The sequence below is a fragment of the Bidens hawaiensis genome, unplaced genomic scaffold, assembly GCF_021521415.1.
Source record: "Bidens hawaiensis isolate Kalapana, Puna unplaced genomic scaffold, B.hawaiensis_p1.1 tig00013001_1, whole genome shotgun sequence".
Classification (NCBI taxonomy): domain Eukaryota; kingdom Viridiplantae; phylum Streptophyta; class Magnoliopsida; order Asterales; family Asteraceae; genus Bidens; species Bidens hawaiensis.
In genome coordinates, this window is record NW_027492090.1 from 100,154 (window position 1) to 116,249 (window position 16,096).

General features: G+C 34.7%; 1 pseudogene across 1 annotated transcript; it reads left to right on the plus strand.

Moving 5' to 3' along the window:
- Window positions 1-7,185: 7,185 nt before the first annotated feature.
- On the plus strand, window positions 7,186-15,882 carry LOC143542926 (ATP-dependent helicase rhp16-like; annotated as a pseudogene). Its single transcript, XR_013136983.1, has 15 exons — window positions 7,186-7,225; window positions 7,821-7,910; window positions 8,677-9,788; window positions 10,326-10,448; window positions 10,531-10,668; window positions 11,184-11,330; window positions 11,432-11,517; window positions 12,364-12,433; window positions 12,505-12,629; window positions 12,714-12,947; window positions 14,307-14,411; window positions 15,145-15,297; window positions 15,364-15,452; window positions 15,510-15,590; window positions 15,711-15,882. The product of XR_013136983.1 is annotated as an ATP-dependent helicase rhp16-like (transcript).
- The last annotated feature ends 214 nt before the right edge of the window (window positions 15,883-16,096 follow it).

Sequence of the window (16,096 nt, forward strand, 5' to 3'; positions counted from 1 at the left end):
ACTTGTGACTCCGACCCTCTATGTTTTACAATGTGTTTTAACCGAAAGTCTGTCAAGTTGTGGTCACGAATACCTAGATTTTGGTTCGATTTATTCTCGAAATTTCGATTTTTGTGTTGGAAAATAAGAGTCCATGGTGGTTCATGAAAACTCTAAGTTCCTCACAACACTTATTATATTTACGGTTTTCATATTTTAATAAACTTTAATAAAGATTTCTGCATATATATCATGCACTACTCCGAGTCTCACGATTTCTGTTACCCTTGTTCGCAGAATGGCTTCCCGTAACCTTAAGTGTCGATTATCTGGAACCTCTAGCCGCAAGATAACCTCCCAGATCACTAAGCTCCTGACAGCGGTTCTCCCTAATATCATGACCGAGATGCACCAGTACATCATGACTAACGTTAACCCTGCTCCTCCCTCGCCCTCAGCTCCCGTTGTGACCTATAAGAACTTTACCGATGCTAAACCTACCGAATTTAACGGAACTCAAGGTGCCACTGCCCTACTTCAGTGGTACAAAAAACGGAGAGCGTGTTCCTCCAAGTTGAGTGTCCTGATGATAAGCGAACCCGATTCGCTATCGGTGTTTTCGAGAAAGGTGCTCTTACATGGTCGGTCAAGGAAAAGTCGAACTACGGTGCTGAAGCTGCCATGGCCTTGCCGTGGGACGAACTGAAAGACCTAATGACCCGACAGTTTTGTCCTCCAAACGAACTCATGAACTTAGAGGCAGAATTCTGGAACCTCAAATAGGAAGGGGGTGAGCACACTGCTTACACCACCCGTTTCAATGAACTTAGCGTGTTGGTGCCACACCTTGTTACCCCTACTTCGCGTGCCATCGACAAGTACATCAGAGGACTACCAAGAGAAATCCAAGACAGCGTCTTTAGTAGCTCTCCTAACGAACTCCGTGACGCAATTAACCTTGCTGCAACCCTCACTGATAATCATGTCAAATCCGAGACTCTGAAAATGAAGGGTTTGAAGAAAAACAATGAGAAATCACCATCCGAACCAAAAGAAACGAAGCCCGAGTCATCCAAACCCGCCTATACCAACCACAACAAAAAACGTAAAAACTATGCCATAAGCAACACAAACTTAACCCAAACCCAATCTAACAAAAAGCCTTACACGCGAACACACCCTTTGTGTGACACGTGTAAATTCCACCACCCCACTAGCGTCAATGCCGAAGATGTTCCAACTGTGATCGTTTCGGTCACCACATCAACACATGTCGAGCATCAATGCATACTCAACACCACCCCTTCATCCCACAACCCGTTATTCAACCACTCCAACAATCGCATACCCAACCACCTGCCTCCACTCTCCCAACCCTACGAGCCTGCTATCATTGTGGTAGCCCAAATCATCTACGCAACGCATGCCCAAAACTCGTTTATCAAATCCAAACCCACCAAACCAAACCAATCAACTACAACTATATCAAGCCAAAACCTTCCAACCACAAGCCCAAATCAATCAAGCACAACCCAATCAAGCCTAACCAATGCAAGCCCAATCCATCAAAGCTATTCAAACCCAATTAAACCAAACCGATCAAACCCAAGTAAGCCAAACTAGCCAAGGTACACAAGGACGTGTATACATCAACGCCAATGATTTTCAGCTAAGAAATCATTGCACCGGCCCACACTAGCCCTTTTACCCAAGGACACACCTACCCTCGAGAAGACAAACGCTGCGAACAACTTTCTTTTTCTTTATGCATTTGTAATTTTTTTCTTTGTTCTTTCCATTTGAATAATGTCTCCATGTACACTAAATTTTCAATGGTATTGGTGAATTTATGTTTGCATTTGATTGATCTAATTTACTATTCTCACAAAGCACGACACACATTCCATACGTTATCTATAGAATAAGATTTCGTTAACTCTTGAATTAATTCAATCTAACGGCCTATGACCGGTTAACCCCAAACGCAAGCGTTAGCGGGAACCAGGACCATGTTCATGGTTATCTAATAGAAACCGTAATCGCTCTTTTTGGCGGTCTATGACCGGTCAACCCCAAACGTAAGCGTTAGCCGGAACCGGGACCATGCTCATGATTATGTTCATGGTTATCTATTAGAAACCGTAATCACTCTTTTTGGCGATCTATGACCGGTCAACCCCAAACGTAAGCGTTAGCGGGAACCGGGACCATGTTCATGGTTACCTAATAGAAACCGTAATCACACTTTTGGCTGCCTATGACTGGTTTACTTTCAAACTGGGGCTATGTAAAACATAGCTATCTAATAGGAGCCTCATATACTCGTTTTATTTCAATGATTTAATGCGGACATCTCAAACATAAACTCCTCCCCGTGACGGTTAAACTTCCCCGAGATTATTAATGCTAACATCTTTGCGTCATTATTTCACTTCTCCTAATTCTTTGATAGATTCTTATGGTTATCATATGTTTTCATGAATTTTAGTCTTTCATGACCCCAAAGTTTCATGTATTTAACTTATGATGAATATTTTTTTATTTTTTTTATTTTATTATCCTTAATATCAAGGGTTTTCTTTTGAATTTAATACTCTGTTAATTTATTTCATCTTTCAACCTTCTATTTAGATATTCTTTAGTTCTAGAATTTCGTTATTTAAATGTATTTAATTATTTCGTTGGTTATTGTTAACCCTGACGCTACATTATTTATCTTAATATATGACCTCAAGGACTTGTTTATATACTTTTGTTATTTTTAATCCTTATAGTTTATTGTTTTTTTTAAAAGTCTTCATATAAGAATTTATTTTATCTTAAAACCCACACAATGGGATGAATTATGTGAACCATCCGGCGACAAAGGTAATTATGGGTCGACACGTAATTATCCAAGTCCTCGCATGGAAGACATAATAAGTACGTTGTGTGCAATAACTCGAAACCGGGAATGATTTTGAAAGACGGGACAAATGAAATATAATAAGGGCATGGTGGATACTCCGCTGGTACATCATATATATAAGTGTTCTGGTCATATTCCCATTTGTGGCGTTTCTGGGGTCATTCAAAGATCGATGTTATTGTTTTAATTAATTTTGTATATATAATATTGTTAAAACTTTTTAACAACTCATTGTATTAGTGGTTTTCTATTAAACTTTTAGTTTTATTTTAATTTCGGGACGAAATTTCTAAAAGTTGTGAATCCTGTAACATTCGTTAGTATTCAAAATCCGAAAACCCGACCCATTTTTAAATTTTCGGTTTTTTTTTAATTTTCGGTTGTGAATCCTGTAACATTCGTTACGTGGATTTCGTATGTTGTTTTTATTGGCATTTGGATTTGTATTCGCGTTTGTTAAATCAACTTATTTCGTCGTTTCATTTTATTTCGTGTTTAATGATTATTATTAATATAATATTCACGATGATTCATGTTTATCAATCGTTTGTTTTTCTATTCGGTTGTTCAATTAACAGACTCCTGGTTTTTGGCGTTATCAATTCGCAAACTTTAACGGGTTAAATACGTAAATATCCAAATATTATAACCTTATTACATTATTTATAATATCATTAAAGTTCAAGGTTTAAAATGAAAATGCATTATTATTCTTTTGTTTTAAAGAAACTTGAAAGTTGAGGGACCGGCGTTATAATTTACCCAAAGTAATAATATTTTACAAAATCACCCAACCCTCCACCCACCCAAGTCCCGTTTTCCCGGCCCCATTTCCGACCCCCGGAGTTCGTCGCTGGCGACTCTAGTCACCACCTTAATCTTCGCCGTTTGAACCATTAAATTGATGCAACAAATTTGGACGACCATAACCAACGTTAGTCAACATATTAACTATATTACAACATCCAATAATCGTCAAACGAATTCCGTAAATATCGCCTGAAAACTACCGCGAGCCAATTAATACAAATAATGATGATATGCTCCAATTACTAGTATAAATACGATCCTCACAACAAACTAAACTCGTTCATAATCTTAAAACTCAATAACATACTCTCTGTAACCTTTAATTTGGCTGTAAAAATCAGATTCCGACCGAGACCCGTTCATCACCATTCCGACACCATTAGAGGTAAATTTTTCATGGTTTTTCATTATTTTGAAACGACTAACAGAACCCCTAACTCCATTGACCGGTCATGGAACGGTTTAATTGATTTAGAACCTAGGGTTTATGAGGAAGAGAACATACTAATATATTTTTTATATTTTCTTTTCTAGTGTTTAACCAACAGGTACCTTGGTCTAGTGGTTAAGATGTTGTCTTGTTAAACACAAGACCTGGGTTCGAAACCCAGGTCAACCATTTTTAACTATTTTTTTATTAAAAAGTAATATATCTTTGTAAATAATAGTATATATAAGAAATAAAAATCATGTTTGAATGAATATGCTACCTAGTGCAACTGTTAACCTCCTGTGTTCGTAAACAATAGACCTGGGTTCGAAACCCGGGTCATGCATATATTTTTTTTATAAGACTATTTCTGTTTTTATTATATAATTATATATATATACATACACACACATATATATATATATATATTAAATCATTATAAAATCATAAATACATTAAAAAAATTAGTTTAAATTAAATAAAAATTATATAAATTAAGTGTAAATTATATTACACCTTTTCCACTTAAAAACCGAACTTTCACACTCGTAACACGTTAATTAAAAATAGTTATATAACTCGCATCATAACGTTTAAGTTATTAAAAATTCATCTCATTAAAATATGAAGTAATTTTCTAACTTATAATTATTAATCCTAGAATCCCGAACATGTTGACTTTGCGTCTTCGTCAAAACTAATAATATTATAACATTAAACGCGTTTCCGTTAAAACATAAATCTTAATTTAATAATCAAAAGTTGCAGTATTAAAGTGAGGTAAATCATTAAAAATCCGTTAAGCTTAAAAAATAATATAAAATTAATCCATGTCTTAAAATATGATTTTTCCACTAAAAGTAGACATAATGATCCCAATAGATTGGTCGTTAAAATTCGTATTTATTTATTTATAGTTCGTGTGGATCGATAGTCACCCATTTGTTTGCTTCGACTCCTTTGACGCTCTCATTCATTCGTAGAACTTCCGCTTGATTCATAAGTTGAGTTTTCATAACCCCATTTTTCATCTTTTAACGTTTTGGGGTGTAGCACGTTCCAAACTTTGATTTCATTGTGTCATGTTGCAAACCGAAATTCACATGCGTTCTTGTATGTATTTGTTTTGAATCATATTGCTTGCAAACTACGTGGTTATGTGCTAGTTGTTTATTGTTTTATTGGTGGAGATTCATAAACATACTCATAGCGGGAGGGTCCGACGGGGCGTACCTGCGCCATCCATTTTTAAATGGCGGTATCATTATTCTATACTCCAAGTAGCGCGGCGAACGGGGGTTCCTTAGTAGATTTGACTTTTGTCAAGCGAACGGGAATATCATGTATTTACTTTTATTTGCTTTATGATTTAGGCAATACATCTTGACTTGTGAATTTTACACACTTTTCGTATTATATATATGCAAAGACTATATGAATTCTCACCAACATTATTGTTGACAAAATATATTATTTCAACATGCTGCATGTTGAAGTTTAAGGATCGAAGAATAGAATAGTTGGACCATTAGGTTACAAGATATGAAAATTCGAAGTTTATTGTATTAATATTTGATTGTGTATTTGTGATGTATTGAAATGAATTAAATATAATTATTGTCGCTTTAATAGCGTTACGAGCTTATGAGTGATCTGTACGTCACACCCGGGCGTATTCCGCTTTAGCCGGGGTGTTACACATCCCAAGCCGAACCAATAACAACGGTGTTACCTAGCTATAGGACCAAACCCGAAGAGTGCCCCTAATACCCTTATAATTTTAGGATTTTTTTTTAAAACTAATAGGTTTAATAAGAAAAAAATGGTTTCTAGGTCTCTGAAAATGGACCAAATGGATTTTAAGTGTCATGCCATCTGAGATAGTTGGATTGGGTTCAAATATTCTAGTGGCGTTCATGTAAATGACGACGTGTACATCTGCAGTGACTGGATCCGTCATCTTAGATGGTTGGATCCAAGATTATTCCCTTACACACTATTCCGCCCACGTGGCAGCACAAGATGAAACAAACCATTTTAGATATTCAGATTGAACTCATATTTTCAATCATAGCAAGCTCACGGCTGCATACTACTTTAAAGATGAAAATATGATTTGAAGGACATACAAGTTTATGGAATGTAACACCTTTTGAACACTGTTCTCACTAATATTCTAATGCAAAGTAGGTTATGGGAACACCAATATATTTATCCATCCTAGCTTCCACTTTTAAACGGCAATACGCTTTTCTATAACATTTATCCAACTGAGCTTCAACTTTTATGCATTCCATTCACAACTCTACCATCTTTCTCAAGAACCTTGTTAATCTACATTTGCCAATTTCTTAAATTTCAAATAACTGAAAGGATCCCAAATGTCAAAAAATTCTAGGTTGGGTATACCCGGCCAAGAATTTGTACGTCGATTACTCATTGAATTGCCCTCCAAGTGGCGTAAATATTCTTTTTTTTCTACGAATCCAGTCACTATAGATGTACACGTTGTAGCTTACATGAAAACGCCACTAAATAGAATTGATAAACCTAATCCAACAGCTGAACACCTAAAATCAATTTGTTTTATCATCAGAAACCTATAAAACCTACATAACCAAATTTTCTTATAAAACCTACTAGTAGTTTATAAAAAAGGAAAAAGAAAGAAATCTATAATTTTATCTTTGTTGGTTACTATTTTATTTTGAGATTTTTACATGTTTTCTTAACATTCGAAATTACATATTTCCCCAAATACAAGTTTTTAATGCAAAATATATAATGCTTTTTAAAAATTATTTAAAAAAATATGTAATTTCAAAATTTAAGAAGGAGAAATATGTAAATGCCATTTTATTTTGGAGTTCACACGTAACAAATTAAATAAATAAATGATGTAAACAATGAATACAATTACAATGGTATTTATTTATTTTATATAATAAATAATACTAAATAATAAATAAATACAGTTTTCCCTGCGACCTCTCACAACATACATCACTTGTTCTTCTTCTTCAGTCTCAAAAACCCTAATTTTCATTTCAGCGCGTCCATGAAGCTTCGATCTCGATCGTCCGATCCTCCTAACAAAGGTAATCAATCTTTCATCGATTTTCTGTGATTTGAGACTTCGATTTAAGACTATAACACACCACCGTGGACGTGTCATAAATAAATATACAAAAGTGGTGGACTGTTGTGTGATGATTTTTATTATAATAGACTGTTGAAACTTACATTTTCATGTTATTATTATGTATTTTACTTGCTTGTTGAAATGAACCGACGGGTTTTGTTTTGTTTCCTCTGATCTATGCAGTCAATACTGCTATATCGGTTATCGGTCCCATGTGATCTATTGGTCACAATATTGGACCGATATTTGACCATGGCTTGATATCAGTGTTTTAAGTGTTAATTGTCAGTTTTTGGTGCTTAATGTTAATGTTTTAAGTCTTAATCGCTTCCTACTTGCTACAATTGTTATTGTTTTGCAAGTTGCAAACGGTTAATTGGTTAATGGTAGGAGATGATACGGAATTGTTAGCGTTCATTGCTATATATATAAATTCTTCATGATATTAAAATTACCGATATCCCACCGCGCTAACCGATGTTCCGATATTTTTCTGCATTAACTGCATAGCCTCTGATAAGACTTGATTTGATTCAATTGTGTTAAATTAGGTAAAAGCCCTGTGGTGCCACTGGACAATGAAGATGATGATGATGATAGCTTTTCTTCAGATTCTGATTACAGTGAATCTAGTCATGAAGGTATACTTATTTATTTCACTTTATTATCTTTTATGCCAACAGGATTGATTGTTTTCTTACACGCAGAGGGAGGTGTTCATTTGTATTTAACTTATGTAGTGTTATTGTTTTTGGGCTATGAGAAATTAGTAACTAAACATATATAGGACCGTTTAAAAAATTTGGAAGTGATGGATTACATATTTTATGTTCTCCTATGGGATTGATTTTTGTCAAATTTTACGCCAGCATGCATGTTTGTGTCTGTGTCTGTGTGTAGATATAGAGGTGCATTGTTTTCAGAACCTATAGTTTGTTGAGAATCATGAGAGCCACACAAGATGTATACATTTTGCTTAAATGAAAAATGGAAAGTTGAAAAATAATTGTTTATATATCACTCTATTCTTTATTTGGTTTTATCTTTTTTTTTTTACTGAATTTTTAAACAAAAAAAATGTGAACCCATGCATATAAATGTGCATATACGCATTTAGATAAAAATACTATCTATATTATAATTTTTAAAAGTAAATGTTAAAAATATTGAAATCTTCAAACTTTTTAGGCAGTTCATATGATTAATAGCAGAAGAGTTAATGTGTTTTTTGCTGTTCTTAACATATCATTGGTTCTGAAATGAATTCTCTCTTGTATGTTTGCATTTCAGTTTTAGGATTTGTTATAAGTTATTGGTGGATAGAACAATGAAAAGAATGTATTAATCCGAGAGGGTGCTCTTTTCTGTTGCATTCATAACTTGGATTTGTGTTTGTTGTAAATACAGGGGTCGACAATGGGGAAGAAGTGGTGCTCACTGATGCATCAGATTTTGAAGTTGATGAGCCGAAGAGAAGGAAAACTGGTTCACAGAGGGGAAAGGGAAAAGCTAAGAAAAGAGGTGAACAATCTGATGAAGAAATGGCGGTTGATATTGATCAAGTTGAGATTGATAAAATAGTCAATATTGTAATAAAAAAAATATCAAAGAAGAAAGGAAAGAAGACAAAACCAACCTTAATGTGGGAAGTTTGGGCAGAAGAGACCGAGAACTGGCTTGACCAGCATATGACAGAGGATGTTAGTTTGGATAGTTTGAATGAGGTAGTGGCAGAAACCGTTGACCCATCACCCGATCTGATCATGCCACTTTTAAGGTATCAAAAAGAATGGTTAGCATGGGGATTAAAGCAGGAAGAATCTGCTTCACGAGGCGGTAGTCTTGCAGATGAAATGGGAATGGGGAAGACGGTGCAAGCTATTGCTCTTGTGCTTGCTAAATGGGCACTTCGTCGTGAGCTTGGTGAGTCTGCTGAGCTGGCAACTGGTTGTTCTACAGGGCTACCATGTGTCAAAACAACTCTTGTGATATGCCCATTAATTGCGGTCATGCAATGGGTTGATGAGATTGACCGGTTCACTACAAAAGGAAGCACTAAGGTATTGGTATATCATGGTCCCAACAGAGGGAAAACACTTTTTGAGTTCTCTGAGTATGATTTTATTATAACTACCTACTCGATTGTTGAGGCGGAATATAGAAAAAATGTCATGCAACCGAAAGACAGGTGTCAGTGGTGTGGAAAAATGTTTTATGCAAAGAAGATGAAAGTTCATCTTAGGTATTTTTGTGGTCCCAATGCGGTCAAAACTGCAAAACAGTCAAAACAGTGCAAAAAGAAAGGAAAACTTAATGAAAAATTGTCTCTTTCAAAGGAAGATCTACCTGATGAAGAGGATGATGAAATGAAGTCAAGTAAAAAGAAGACAAAGGGTAATAGGAAGAAAGAAAACTTAGAAACCGGTGGTTTTTTGGATATTCCGTCGGGTTCCGGATGTAAATCGCCTATAAATTCTTTTTTGCACTCTGTAAAATGGGATCGCATAATTTTGGATGAGGTATGTTTTAGAGATCTACTGTTTTGATGCTTAATATCAATTTTTTATGCAAACTTTTAGTTTTAATGTTTATAAAAGGGGCCGTTGTAGATACGCCAGTGATGCTAGCAAACATCAGGTGACGTCATCATACGGGCCCATATGATAGGCGAAAGTTGTCATACGGGCCGTATGACTTTGTCAGTGGTTACGTGATCATGAATCACTTTTGTGTCGGTGGAACTGGACCACATCGTATGTGTTGTATAAGCTGGCGACTTTTAACTCAAAACATTATGGGCAATATGATGTACTAGTCTAACACGCTATACGACTCTGTATGACCAGTTTATTAATGTTGTATGGCCTGTATCGGTATGACCACACAGTAGTGTTTTGTATAGTATGTGTGTCAATGGTGTTCCTTTAGACACAGCTGCTTATATTATATACTGGGAACTTGCAAACATCTATAATACACTGCTTTTGCACCTTCATTTTATCATGTTTATGGGGCTACCAGGCCGGTGCTTATTGTTATACAATTTCTTTTTACAGGCTCATTACATAAAAGATAGACGCTGTAATACCACACGAGCTGTTTTTGCTTTAGAATCTTCCTATAAATGGGCTTTAAGTGGCACTCCTCTTCAAAATCGTGTTGGTGAACTCTACTCACTTGTAAGTTTTTTTTTTCCGGACAAGTTAATATTATTTCTTGCCATTGTTCTTTTCATAACTGTAAATATTGTTTTTTGTGTAGGTTCGTTTCTTACAAATAACTCCGTACTCTTACTATTTGTGTAAAGACTGTGATTGTAAAGTGCTTGATTACAGTTCAAATTCAGCATGCCCAAATTGCCCTCACAAATCAGTGAGGCACTTTTGTTGGTGGAATAAAGTGAGTTATGCTTTGAGATTACTGATTTTTTAGCTCGAAAGGAACGGACACTATCGGAGCATGTTCTCGTCAGTTCATTTAACTTTGACCGAGCAGACGATCGAACAGAAATAATTAATTGAACGGGTTTTCTTGTTCGTGTTCGTTCGCTAAAATAATGAACATGTTCGTGATTGTTTTTGACTTTATATTAGTTTGTTAACAATGTTAACAAACGGTTCGCCAACGTAAACGAATGCACATAGGTGAACGAATATTACTGAGGTAAAATAGTTAGGAGGCAATGTGAAGAAAATTGTGTTTGGCCTAAAAAACTAGACCCAATTTGTAATTAACAAAAATATAGTAAATTAATATATTAAGGAATGTAAAGTAACGAACGAATTTAAATGAACGAGCGTCCACAAATAGACATGTGTTCGTGCTCGTTAGTTTAACTAAATGAACAAAGTGTTATATACATGTATGTTTGTTTAAACAAACATAATTGATGTGTGTTTTTTTGTTAAAAACAGTATATTGCTAATCCGATTGCAAATAGAGGGCGTAGTGATGATGGTAGAAGAGCTATGATTCTCCTAAAAGATAAGGTTTTGAAAAGCATATTATTAAGGCGTACCAAAAAGGGTAGAGCTGCAGATCTTGCACTTCCTCCCAGAATAGTAAGCTTTAATGTTTTATTGTTGATTTAAAAACCTAAAAAACGATGTTTATGTGTTTAATAATCATTACAAAATTGTTACATTTTGGATGATGTTTGCAGATTTCTTTGAGGCGGGACTACCTTGATATTACAGAGCATGATTATTATACTTCACTCTATACTGAAAGTCAAGCACAATTCAATACGTAATTTTATTTCTATCTAATTATATGTTCTGTTATATAACATACAGGTATGTAAACGAACCGAACGAACACGAATGGGGCATATTCATGTTCGCTTGTATAAGTTTAACAGAAGAGAAGATCGAACGCAGACAAGTAATTGTTTCTTAAGAAAATTAATTGTTTGTTTATTAACAATATAAACAAACGATTCACGAATGCAAACCAAAAGCAATAAATGAACATCACTTTGTTGGGCCAAAAACAGTTAATAAAATTATACTAAATTTTAATAGGTAATGTTATAATCTCATTAAACTAGACTGAACTGCAATGGGCGTAAAAAATTAAACTAACCATAAAAACGATGTGAACAAAATGGACATAAATATACATAACGAACTAACATAAATGAAATAAACGAATTTATATGTACGAATGTAAAAGAACGTTTGCGAATGATACATATATACATGTTTGTTTAACTAAATGAACAAACACTGTTGTTCATGTTTGTTTATTAAATAAACAAACATAATCGAACTTGAACTTTGTGCCTAACAGTTTACAAACAGTTCATTGCTCGTTCAGTTCTTTTACATGCTTAATAAAAATATCTCTTGCATTCACCAAATTACAATCATTCGCCACTATTTACATGTTTGTTTTGGCTTTCTTTTGTTTTTTTTTGTTTGTTTGTGTTGATCTTTCATCACTAAATGATAAAAACGTATAACATTTGGGAATATTTTTATATTAATGTTGTTGGAATTTATGCCTTGAAAGTGGTCCATCTAAGCTATAAGGGTGTTTGGAATTTTTGTTTCATTAGATAACCAAATATTTTACTAATGATTTTATTTGCAGTTATATTGAAGAAGGAACACTGATGAACAATTATGCTCATATTTTTGACCTCTTAACACGCCTGCGACAGGTTACTAACTTTTATATACAGTTTTCAAAATGTCAAAAAGACTTTTTTCTCTAACTTTGGTTTGCCCACAGGCTGTTGACCATCCTTACCTTGTGGTGTACTCCAAACTGCTGTTGCAAGGAGAACCGAGACAGAGACCAAATCAACTGATGAACAATTTTGTGGTTTATGTCATGATGTAGCAGAAGACCCTGTGGTACTATATTAATTTTAAAAAAGTTAGTTTAACTTAAAAGTCGAAATTAAATGTTGACTAAATAATGAAATATATGACTTTCAGGTGACATCATGTGTGCATCTGTTCTGTAAGTCATGCTTGATTGAATTTTCTGCTAGCTATGGTCAACCCGCGTGCCCATCGTGTTCAAAGCCGCTTACGGTTGACTTCAGCGCAAATAACAATAATCAAGAAGCTCAGAAGACTAAATCAAGTTTTAAAGGATTTAAGTCATCCAGCATTATTAACAGAATTCGTCTTGAAAATTTCCAGACAAGCACAAAAATTGATGCTCTGGTATATGTTTATTATTTATTATCATTATCTTTGCTTTAATTTTGTTAATTCTATTTACGGTTGTGAATCTATGACATGGCAAGAACCTAAGACAAAATTTGCGGATTTGGGTTTGGTATAAATGGGTCGTCTTCATGTCAACCAGTACGGTTAACACTTCAACCCATTTGTTTTTAAATGTTTTTTTTTATGTCATAAATTAAATTGGCAGTGTAGTTTATGTCAATATTTGGAACTTATAAGACAAATTGACATATAAGATTCTAGTTTTGCATTGCAACTCTTTTATATACGTTTGTACTTTTTTTGTCGTGAAATTCTAAATTTAAACTATATTTTTCAAAAAAGAAAAAAATTGCATTAAATGAGTCGTGTTTAGTTTCGTATGTCTGTCATAATTTTCATTTTCGTGTCATGCTCAAGTTGGGTTGGACCCATTAATCCACGAATATGACCCGTTTAACACCCCTTATCTTATGTAGGGGTGTCATTTTATTAGCTTAAAAGGAAACCGGTTGAACCGGCCAACAGTTGATGCATAAAACTTCCTGAATAATTTTATTTGAAAATGGCATTTTATTGAGATGTTTTGTAATCGTATTTGACAAACTAATTATTATATGTAAAATCCGAAAAGTGGCATGTTTGGTACAGCACGAACATGCGGGTTGGGTCTACGGGTATTCTAAACACACTCAGTTTTGAAAATTTCCGAACAGGCACAAGAATTATTGTTCTAGTATTATTTTATTATATTTGTTTTATCCTTGTTAATTTTATTTAGAGGTGTAAGTCTATGACATGATACAAACCTAACACGGAATTTGTGGGTTTGGGACTTGCGTTTAGTATAACAGAGTTTGGGTCAGTTTCAGGTCGAACTTGCGAATCTGTTTAGCCAAACGTGCTCGTGTCAATTAGGAGGGTTTGTCGTTATTCTGTTTAATTTATTTTTTTATTTTATTTTTTTAAATGTGTGATGTCATGAGTTTAATTGATTGTGCATTTTATGTCAATATTTAAAATTTAAAAATAGAAATGACATAAGATTTTAAATTACAATGTAGCTGTTTGATATTTGTATATTTTTGTTTGTTGTGAATTTGAAGTACCATTTGCAAAAAAGTTAAAAACTAGAAGAATTTGAGTTAAACGGGCCGTGTTCGTGTCAACCCATGTATTAATAAGGGTGAAGGTTTTGGGGATCAGGGTGTTGTATTAAATTAAGAAGCAGTAATTTTTGAACAAAATGGCTCGGGTCAGCTCAACTTACCTAATACAAAATTACTAGTTTAGACCTGTTATTTAACTTGTTTAATTTACTTGCACATTAACTTAATGTGATTGAATAATTTTCAGAAGGAAGAAATCAGATTCATGGTTGAAAGGGATGGTTCTGCCAAAGGAATTGTTTTCAGCCAGTTCACATCCTTTCTGGATCTCATACACTATTCTTTACAGAAGGTAAAATTGTTTTACAACTTTTACTTGTTTTTGGTTTTTTACCTACGAGATTAAAGGTTAGTTACCTACACAACCTAAGGTTATCAATTTGCAACAATCCTTTGGCTTCAATTCTCATCTGGGTTTTAAAAACCGCACCTGAGACGCTCCTAGGCAGCTCGCTTCTGACTAGGCCCGTCATTTATAACTGTACCGAATAACTCAACGGACTCAATGCCACTCGAACTAGGAGTATTAATTGGCTAGCGTAATTGGGTTTCAGGTTAAACATGTTGGGTTATTTAGGTGTTGAGTTTTGGAACAACAAACCAAGTGATAATATTCGGTTTAATTGGCAATCTGGTTTCGGTTAATGAAGCTATTCATGTATCGGGTAGGACACTTGCTTCAGCAGCCTAGTGTTCTACCCAAATCAACCCATTAACAATTAAACTGAACTTTATTTAGGTTGGTACTATTTAGCTTCTCCAAAACTCGATACCAAATAACCCAACCAGTGTTACCAAAAATCTAGTTGCGTTGCTCAATCAACACCCCTGACTAGATGACGCACAGTGCGTACAAAAGGTGGACGGAATTGAGGCCATGTCTTAAGGTGAACATCTGCAAGGTTATTTATATAGCTCATTAGGTTGTATGCATAGGTTATTTATATATTAAACCATATATCTGAAAACAGAAATTATTGTATTTTTGTTTATAGAGATGAGTTTTTATTTATTTGAATTTGCAGTGCGGTGTGAAATGCGTTCAGTTAGATGGATCTATGACCATGGCTGCTAGAGAAGCTGCAATTGCCAGATTCACAGATGACAAAGACTGCAAAGTCTTTTTGATGAGCCTAAAAGCTGGAGGCGTTGCTTTAAATCTTATGGTTGCATCGCATGTAAGGCCTCAAAATCAATCACTTTTATATATTTTCTTCAGTAGTTGTTGATTTTCGAGTATTTAGGTGTTCTTGATGGACCCGTGGTGGAACCCTGCTGTGGAGCAGCAAGCACAGGATCGCATCCACCGTATCGGTCAATACAAACCAATCAGGTCAGTTGTTGTTGTTGTTGTAAAGAACCCGTGTTGACATATAAGCGTGACTTGTAGGGTTGTGAGGTTTGTAATTGAGAACACAATTGAGGAGCGGATTCTGAATTTGCAAGAGAAGAAAAAATTGGTGTTTGAAGGGTAATTTATATTCAGCTTAAAGTTTGAGGCAAGCTCGAGCCAGAGCTTGTTCTGACTCGGTTCGGCTTGTGAACTAAGTGAGGTTTGTTCTATTGTAACACTTGTTTGTTTACAATGCAGGACTGTTGGTGGGTGTAATGAAGCTTTGGGAAGGTTAACTGAGGCTGATATGAGGTTTCTTTTTGCCACCTAGATGGAGACCGGCTTGGTTTTATGTTGTTCGTAGTCAGATGATAATATTTTAAGTTTAAAATGCTTGCTGAATTGTTCTTTACTGAATCAGTAATATTGACAGTTTTAGTACATCTTCTGGAGTGATAACTGTTTTGTGTTTTAGCTTAAAATGAAGCATATTTGGTTTATGAAAAGTGAATTGCGGTTTAATACTTCATATTCAGATTCATTGAATGACAATAATTCATGCTACAATATGGTAAAGGGTAACTGCTATTCTTCATTGAGCGATAGTAATTCATACTACCATATGAAAATGGGTAACCGCTATT